Source organism: Microchirus variegatus (genome assembly GCF_963457635.1).
Source record: "Microchirus variegatus genome assembly, chromosome: 7".
NCBI classification, from domain to species: Eukaryota; Metazoa; Chordata; class Actinopteri; order Pleuronectiformes; family Soleidae; genus Microchirus; species Microchirus variegatus.
In genome coordinates this window covers 19,483,417-19,492,634 of record NC_139808.1, presented here as the reverse complement: position 1 = coordinate 19,492,634, position 9,218 = coordinate 19,483,417, and positions in this window count along the sequence as shown.

Here is a 9,218-nt window from a genome sequence, read left to right as displayed (position 1 = left end):
ACTATGGAGAGAGAGAGAGAGAGAGAGAGAGAGAGAGAGAGAGAGAGAGAGAGAGAGAGAGAGAGAGAGAGAGAGAGAGAGAGAGAGAGAGACTTAAAACACCTTCACGTTTCCGTGCAATGCAAGCATCGGTTAAAGTCGCTGTGGAAAAGTCTCCACCAGACGCTCATTGGGGATTCTATACGCGAGGATTTTTCACAAACGCGAAGGCAAGAGCAGAGAGGAATTGAAAAGACACATATGGCACACAAGGGTAGGACTCCAAGGTGGAGTTTTGTGGCCAGTAGGGCTCACTCCTCTTCCAGTTACAGGAAGCCAGTAGGAATGAGAAGAATGCAGTCAGGCAATACGTTGATGGAGGGAGCAGCAGTTGCGCGGCAGATTGCCAAAGAGAATAAAAAAGAGGGAGTCAAACACAGATAGGGAGAGTGAAACAGTGAATTGAGAGTGGGAAAGGGGTGTGGTGGTGTGGATAATTGAGATGCACAAAGAGGCAAAAGCCAACACTGGCATGTCTGCAGGGACCAATAGACATGCTCTAACAATTAGCATGTGGTGTAATTATTCTCTCGGGTACTGACAGTTTGAAGTGGATAATGTGTTTGTGAGATAGTGAGTAATCACTGACACTAATGCCACAGCATCATTGTGACTCAACGAAGCTGCGATGTTATCAAAACACATGGCGGGAGATCCACAAACAATACTGTTATTTTTACTATGTGTACTTTAAAGTACTTTAGTCGTATTTAAAGCTGTAGTGCAAAATATGTTAAGTAATATTCCGGTTTCTCTGTCTCTCTTGCATAAAACTTCCTGCGAGCAGTCTTGTAAAAAAGTAACTAAAAGGGATACTTGAGTAAAAGTACAACTATCATATCAAAATCAAGACAAGAGCAAATTTGCGTAAAAAAGCAACTTCTAAGGGATGAATGTTTGATAAATCAACCACAACTTGTCCTAAATAACTGGGATCTAGAGTAAAATCTGGAAAAAACATTTCCTAAAACTCCCCCATGATTCGTCTGTGAGTCCCGACAGTCTCTGGGAATGACTGTGTTTCTCTACAGTAAAAAAAAAAAGGGGGAGCCTCCTCAGAATTAACGGCACATGACAAAAGAGCCAAAGATATAGCATCATATCCTCCATATTTTCTTGTTAAAAAAATGATCAAATATGAAAGATGGCTTTACATCATAACTTAAAGAGGAATATGAAAAAAAGTCAATTAACACTGGCTTCTTTATAAATTAACATCATGCTATTTCCATAATTATTTTTCCAACATAATATTTGACCCACTAAAAAAAGTGTCTCACTTAGTTAATTTTCCTGCAGTTAAGTCAGTTCTCATAGACTTTCTATGCAGTTGTCACACTGAGTGTTTCGGCTATTTTTGGGCATTAAATGTGTCTATAAACGAAAATGGATATTTGTTTATGATTTTGTGAGTGATCATGTCCTAAGATTTAAGAAATAATGAAACAATTTTCTTTAATAAGGAAAATAATACAATATTCATCAGTTATGTGTTATTGCAACTGAAAATTATGTGCTTGATTATTTATTTTCACACCGATTAGAATCTAAATGTAATATTCAAATATTCAGTATTATAAATCATATGCAAATGAACATGCAAAATGACCCTCATGGCTATTTTAGTGTTCATAGACTTCCACAAAAGGATAAAACTTTTTGCCTTGTCTTGCAAAATTCAGGTTCAGTTTCATATGTAAACAAGTGGTGGTGTTTGAACTCCACTATCAGGCCCTCCGTAGCAGCTCTGTGGTAAGTGTGAAAACAATGTGTAGCTGGAGACGATGTATGTGCAGCAGTGGTTTGTCTCGAAAGCCTTTCCATTCCCAAGAGCAAAGCAAAGTCAGCCTACGTAGGTGGAGAGATAACGCTCATCGCTCTCGCTCGCTCGCCTGTAGTTTCTCTGGAAAGTGACTGTGATGCTGGAAATGATCGACTCATGCCGCCTTCACACTCGTGTGCACACGAGCGGAAAAACATCAACACATCTCACATGCAGTGTTTGAACTGTGTCTGTGAGGAGTCTTTAAAAACTTCTGAATAAGGTCATTTAATGTTTGTAAGAATTTAAATATCAAACTGATAAAGTCAGGATGCATTTTATCATCTCATCAAATGTATCTGTCTCAAATGTTTGTTATTTGGTGACCTACCTATCTACCTTCCTTCCTTCTAAACAATCTCCCTTCCTTCTTTCCTCTTGACCTTCTTGCCTGCCTATACCGACAGTACCTACCTTCCTTCCTTCCTTCCTTCCTTCCTTCCTTCCTTCCAACCCACCGACCTACTTACCTACCTACCTCTCAACCTTCCCTCCTTCCTCCCACTTCCTTGCCTGCCTACCTACCTCCCTCCCAACCTTCCTTCCTTCCTACTGACCCACCGACCTACCTACCGACATACCTACTTATCTTCCTTCCTTCCTTCATCTATCTATCTATCTATCTATCTATCTATCTATCTATCTATCTATCTATCTATCTATCTATCTATCTATCTATCTATCTATCTATCTATCTATCTATCTATCTATCTATCTATCTATCTATCTATCATCCACCGTCTGATTGTATATTTCTGTACAATTAAACTCTGTTGTGTCATCATTCCAATAATCCTCTCCTTTGGCAGATCAGATTATTGCAGTAAAAATAACTGTCCACTAGGGGGTGGTGCTCAGATAAAAGACTGCACCTATTGTTTGTTGTCCAAACACAAACAGCAGCTTGTTCAGGTGTAATAGAGGACAGAGGGTGGTGGTTGCATCGCTCACATCAGGCGCTCGTCTTGAGTTCCTCTCTCCTCATCTGGCCTCAGCATGAAGAACCCTCTTCAGACCACGCTTAATGAGAGGTGATCTGTTTTGGATCGCTGTGCAGCCAAGTTACCGCATTGTCCCTCGGCAACTTGGAAAATGTCATGGATGAGTGCGAATCCAAGAGTCAGTTTGGTAATTGAAAACAAAAGATACATTTACATTTTGATTAGACTGACAAAACCCAAGAGAAGGCAAGACAACTGTTGCTGATTTGGGCTGAAACACACACAACTTTATTTTCCCTCCCTGCACTGACACCGACTGGGCTTGATTTAGACGCCCTGACACTGTGACTGCCGTTAGAGACGAAGCTTGAGTCAGTGACCCTAAGACAGAGGGAAAGTTATGTCCCCCGAGGGCCACTTCCAGCTGACTGTGGCCTCTTAACCTCCTGCTCCTCGACCTTTACAAACCAAACAAACCCATAGTCTGATGATTTATCACAGTGACAGCAGCACAGATGCTCAGGTTTATGCAGGTCTTTATACAGTGTGGCTGCTCGGAATTCACACTTTGCACCAGACGTTTATTAGTTCCCCCCATAACTTCATCACATATATCACATTTCCTCTGCTGACATTTTTAAATGTTTCATCTCAAACTAATCCAAATAAAGCTATACCATAGAATATTTCAACTCTACCCTTTGAACCAGCAGATTTCTGCTCGGATAAATCAGTGGAACGTAGATAATCTTATTTGTAAAGCTGCAGTAGGTAACTTTGGGTGATTTTTTTTGTTATGATTCTGCCTTTGTTTAATCTTTGTGGAATTTTATTACACACGTTTATTATAAGTGCCAGTAAAAAATGGATTATAACCAATTTTGTAATGTAACAAAGTACAAATACTTCATTACTGTACTAAAATTCACATATCTGTACTTTACTTTGTTATTTGTATATCTAGCAACTTTTACATTTACTCCATACTACATTTCCTATCTTTGTTACTCATTAATAACAAATCAAATCATCAGAAGAAGAAGAGTTGGTAATGCATTTATATAGAGCTTTTCTAGTCTTGATGAACTGCTTTACACTACAGTTTTGCCATTCATTCATTCACGCATCTTTCATATCCATTCACACACTTCAATGGGGTTACATGTCTTGCTCAAGGACACATACTAGCCTAGCCAAGAATTGTACCCACAGCCTTCCAGTTGAAAGACAACTCCCTGCACCCTACCATTGCTCAACCCTTACTGCTCATTTTTGCTGCTTTTACTTCTAAAACTTTAGTACATTTTACATCAGAAAATGACTTTGTGCAGTAAATGTCATATACTTTAAGACTTTTACTTGAGTAACATTATAAAAAAGTGACTTCAACTTCTACCAAAGTCATTTTCTGGTAAGAGACTTGTACTTTTACTCAAGTATCCCTTTGAGGTGCAAGTGTGGTTATAATTAATGTATGAAAAATGTAGTGATTTGTGTTGTTGATATTATTACTTTGCCTAATTTATTCGCACACATGCGTCCGTCATCCTTTGCATTTAAATGTGGAAGAGTTTGTGCATAATACACCGGCAGTGCAGGAGCGGGCGGGGACAAGACGTGTTTATCCCAATCAAACTGCAGAAAAGACCGTAGAATTCAGCTCTAAATCCTTTCCCGGGTGTTTCTTCATGTTTCCAGTTCACTCAGTCCGTCTTGACATAAAACAAAGCACTTCCTGTGTGCAGCGTGGGAATGACGCCGGGTGACACGAGAGCTAAACACAACTGTTGAATTCAACCGTTTGACAATAGTTGAATATAGCAGATATTTATATTTAAAAGTCACCCATTGCGGTTTTAACTGAGATTTCTACAAATTGTGTTAAATGGATGGACTGGAAAACATGTGTCATCTATAAATTTGATTATAGAGTAATGCGGTTTATGGTTTATGCTGAACCAGTGAATTCCTGGAATTTATAAAACCATCATAATATGGACAAGCGTGTAGCATCTGTCTGAGGATTTGTGTTATTATTATTTTTTTTTTTCAGTTGAGCAGAGTTTTAAATCACTGCTGAACTTTATTATTTTCAGAGAGGACACAGCACTGTGAAAGTGTGATTTATTGTCCCCAAATCCACGCAGACACGTCTCTAAAAATGGAGCAGCACCGGAGGGTAAAAATAGAGCAAACGTTTAGTGTTTTTGGGCAAGAGAGCAAAGAAAAGCTGAGTCCAGCATTTTTATCTGATGCAGCATGATTTATGTACACAGCACAAAAATAAGGAAGGATGAGGTAAAAAAAAAAAAAGAAAAGAAAAGAAAAGCTAAACCTGCTATAGAGTGGAATCCATATACTGTTTATCTGCTTTATAATAATGTGGTTTTGGAGCAAGTATAAGGTTGGATAGAGATTTACTGAAATCATCTTTAAAGGTGGATGTTTTTAAGACACATTTGTTACAGTTAATGAAGTGACTGTGAGAATTAAACCTCTGCGTGTCTCCTACAACACTGCAGTGAAGCACTGTTGTTGTGCGCCTCCTCATTCTTTGCACTCTAATACTTTTTCATGGACAGAGCCGCTGTCCAGGGGTGACTGGGTCTGTTTGCAATTCCCCCCCACAGACTTCCCTGTCCTGAGAAACAACTGTTCAAGAGACCCAAACAAATAAAACAAAACATGATTGTCTTCTTTCCACTGTTGCTGACCACTGTATGTCTTCACCACTCTGAAGCAGAGTTCTAATAATGTCTAGGTGAAAACAAACCCAAGCTTCTCACAGCTGAAGCCAACTGAAAGCTGACCATAATAACAGGACACACTGAAGACCCATGATTAACCAAAAAAACCAACAACAGCACCAAGAATCTATAATGGGAGCAAACACTGTGCCAACATCTGCATCCGCTGCCATCAGTTCAGGCGACAGGAACCAAACAAACAAGCAAGAGTGATCTAGATACACGCACACACATGTGAATTCTATACATTTGCAAACGTGCGGCGTGTGTCCTACCAGGTCTGGGCGCTGACATCCAGTGAGAGGTTCCTCAGCAGCTCAGTCAGTCACAGAGGCAGTGATCGGAGTCACCGGGAGGCTCAGGGAGAAGATAGATCCTACAGCGCTGGAGCCCGACTCTGCTCTGACACATACACATGCACAGAGGGAGAGTCAAGAGTCAAATGCTAGACACAACGGGCTCCCTCTCACTTTTCTCTCTTGCACTTCCTCTCAGCTCTCTCTCTCTCCCCCCCCCCCCCCTCTTTCTCTCTCTCTCTTTCTCTGACTTCAATCTCTCTCCCTTTCTTTCTGTCTTTTTTTCAGAGAAAACAGTCGCCTATCACCCCACTCTTACTTCTGTGTCAGTGCTGCCCCTGAACCACAACTTCACAGCAGGGAGGAGGTGCGTGCGTGTGTGTGTGTGTGTAAACTTGTATTTGTTTCCTCTTCAGGACCTTTTCTGGCATAAACTCTGACCTTGTCAGGACCCAGTCCTCGTGGAGACCAGAACCTCATTGTAGGCTGTCCACATGAATAAGAAGTCAATGCGTTGTCCTAAGAAGAAAAGCTGCACAAACCTGCGTGTGTGTGTGCATGTGGACCAAGTGTCAGGCAAACCTGTCTTTGTGAGGACATTATGACCTTGTGAGGACATTTTGGCTGGTCCTCGTGTTTTTGAAGGGCTTTTTGAGGATTAAAACCTGGTTTTAGGGTTAGGATTAGGCATTTAGATGTGATGGTTAAGGTGAGGGTAAGGGAATGCATTATGTCTATGAGTGTCCACACAAAGAATGCAAAAATGTGTGTGTGTGTGTGTGTGTGTGTGTGTGTGTGTTTCACAGAGGCAGAGAGTGCGACAGATTGTGTGAAGCTGCTTGGTTGACAATAGCAGGAAGTGTCGCTGTATAGGATGTGCATGGGATCAAAATTATCAGGGTGCATAAAGTGATGCAAGTGATAAAAAAATAACATGTTGGTTTTGTATTAACTGGAGACAAGAAACATGTACACATGGAGTTTGACTGTGTCTCGTGTTGTCTTTTATTTGTCATTAGAGACTCATTTACCAGTCAGACGTGTGTTTGTCTGAATCATATTTTATGAGGCTGACTAATAATTTAAACTAAACAAAAAGACAAATGGTTTTGTTTGTTTTTCTTTTTTGCTTTTTCTATGTAGTTATCTATACACTGCTTTGATTAAAGCTGTAAATATAAATGAATGTCTTTGACAGTCAAACCACTGTCAAATTAGTTTACACAATGTTGATTTAGTCTATCAGCTGTGCACAGGAAGTGATTTATTTTTTTTAATGGAAGACAGATGTAAGCTAAACAGGTCCAAAGAGGTTGGAGTATGATTGAAAACACAAGGGAATTCTATGGCTCAAAAACCTCACTATTTTTAACAGTTTTCAAACACTCCCACAGTCATGTCTGATAGTTTTGCTTGACAGAGGCTGATTTCAGATAAATAAAGGACACAGCATAGAAATAATGTTATAATATTTATGTTCACAAAGACTAAATTTATGTTTTCTGCATGAAGGGATGGAAGAACAAATCCTCAAGGCATATTTACTGATTTTATTAAATGTATTTGTGAAATAAACATTAATATATCAAACATAACCGACTGCATTTGAACCCCTCCTTTTTTCTCAAATGATTCAGAGGCAGTTTTGTTTTGTTCATGGTGCTTATCAAGGACAGATAACTGCTTTTCCTTTGTTTATCCACAATGACCCAGTCGAGCTCTTACTCACACAAACGTGGACACTTCTCCACTGCAATAACATTTCAGCCATACATCACCGCTTTAGCCATGTACACTATGTAGGTTATGAAAAGTTATAAATACACACACACACACACACACACACATACAGATGTAGGTGCAGTGAGTCTGCTAAATGTAAATTTCCCCAGAAGTGCGACCGAAAAAGACGAGTGCATGTGGTTTTAGGTGCTACTAAGATCTGTGAGGGGATTCATTCATATAAAACGAAACATGAAAGAGCTCAACATGGCAGAACTCACCGTATATCTATATATATATATATATATATATAGTACATTTTTGTAAATAAATGCACAATAATGACAGCAAACTGTATTCAGCAGTTATGAAAGATGCTGTTATTTATATATATATATATATATTTTTGAAGATTCTCATGATTAATATTGCAAATTATGCTTATTTTTATGCTTAAGTTCAATTATCACCTATTTGTTTTGATTATAAAGTATATATAAAAAATAAACTGATTCAAAATATTCCCCAAATATTGCGTTATTGAACTTTTAAACACCCGTACAAGTACTTTTTCATGCAAATATTCAGTCACACCAACGACGTGGCAGCAATTCCTGTTCACATCAAAACTCAGAATAGGGAACATGGAGGCTGATCATGCTCATACTTTCTGTAACAGTGCAAAGATCAGGTTGAACTGAGAAAACAATGGTGAAATTATGTCAAATATTATGGGATATAAAATCCCAAATACATGCCCGGTGATGTGCCTTGGCAACATTCAAGAGTGTGAAGGGAGAATGATTTTTATTTGACTAAATTCGAAACTTGCAGCCAGCAAGAAAGCCATTACCAGGAAATGGCTCAATGTCGTCTCTCCAAATAAGCATCAGGGGCTTGAAATTGTCAAGGAAATGGAAAAATTGACTTACATCTTGAGCGTTAAAGCCAGTGAATTTAAAAAGTATCTGGGAATATTTATATGACACTGACAAAATAAATGCCTGAAAATGTAACAGTAAGAATGTGAAGATGTTGCCAGACAACTGTTAATTCTTGATTCTTTTTTTCCCCTTTTATTTGTTTCTGCTCTTTATTTATGTACATTTATGTGCTGTATTTTTATATTCCTGTTAAAAAATCAATAAAAACTTCAGTGATAAAATGTGATTGTAATCACTTTGTGGCATTGATGTTGCTTCCAGATGGGCTGCTTTGACTATTTCTGAAATTACTGCGCTCCTGGGATTTTTCGCACAACTCTCTCTAGAGTTTTCCTCCAAATGGTTTTGGGGGGGGGAAATTAAAAACATCCAGTGAGCGACAGTTCTGTGGATGGAAACGCCGTGTTGCAGGGGGAGGTCAGAGGAGCATGGTCAGACTGGCTGGAGCTGAAAGGAAGCCTGAAGAAAGACAGTGATAACTCAGATAACCATGCTTTACAACTGCGGCGAGCGGGGAAACATCTCAGAACGCACAGCGTGTCCCGGAAAATGAGGAGGACAGACTGAAGGCTGAACAGCAGAAGACCACGGCGGGTTCCACTCCTGTCAGCCAAGAACACAAATCTGAGGCTGCAGCGGATGAAAGGTCAGCGAGAGTAGACACTGAGCACTGGAAAAACCTACATGGTTTTAATGAATCTGGATTT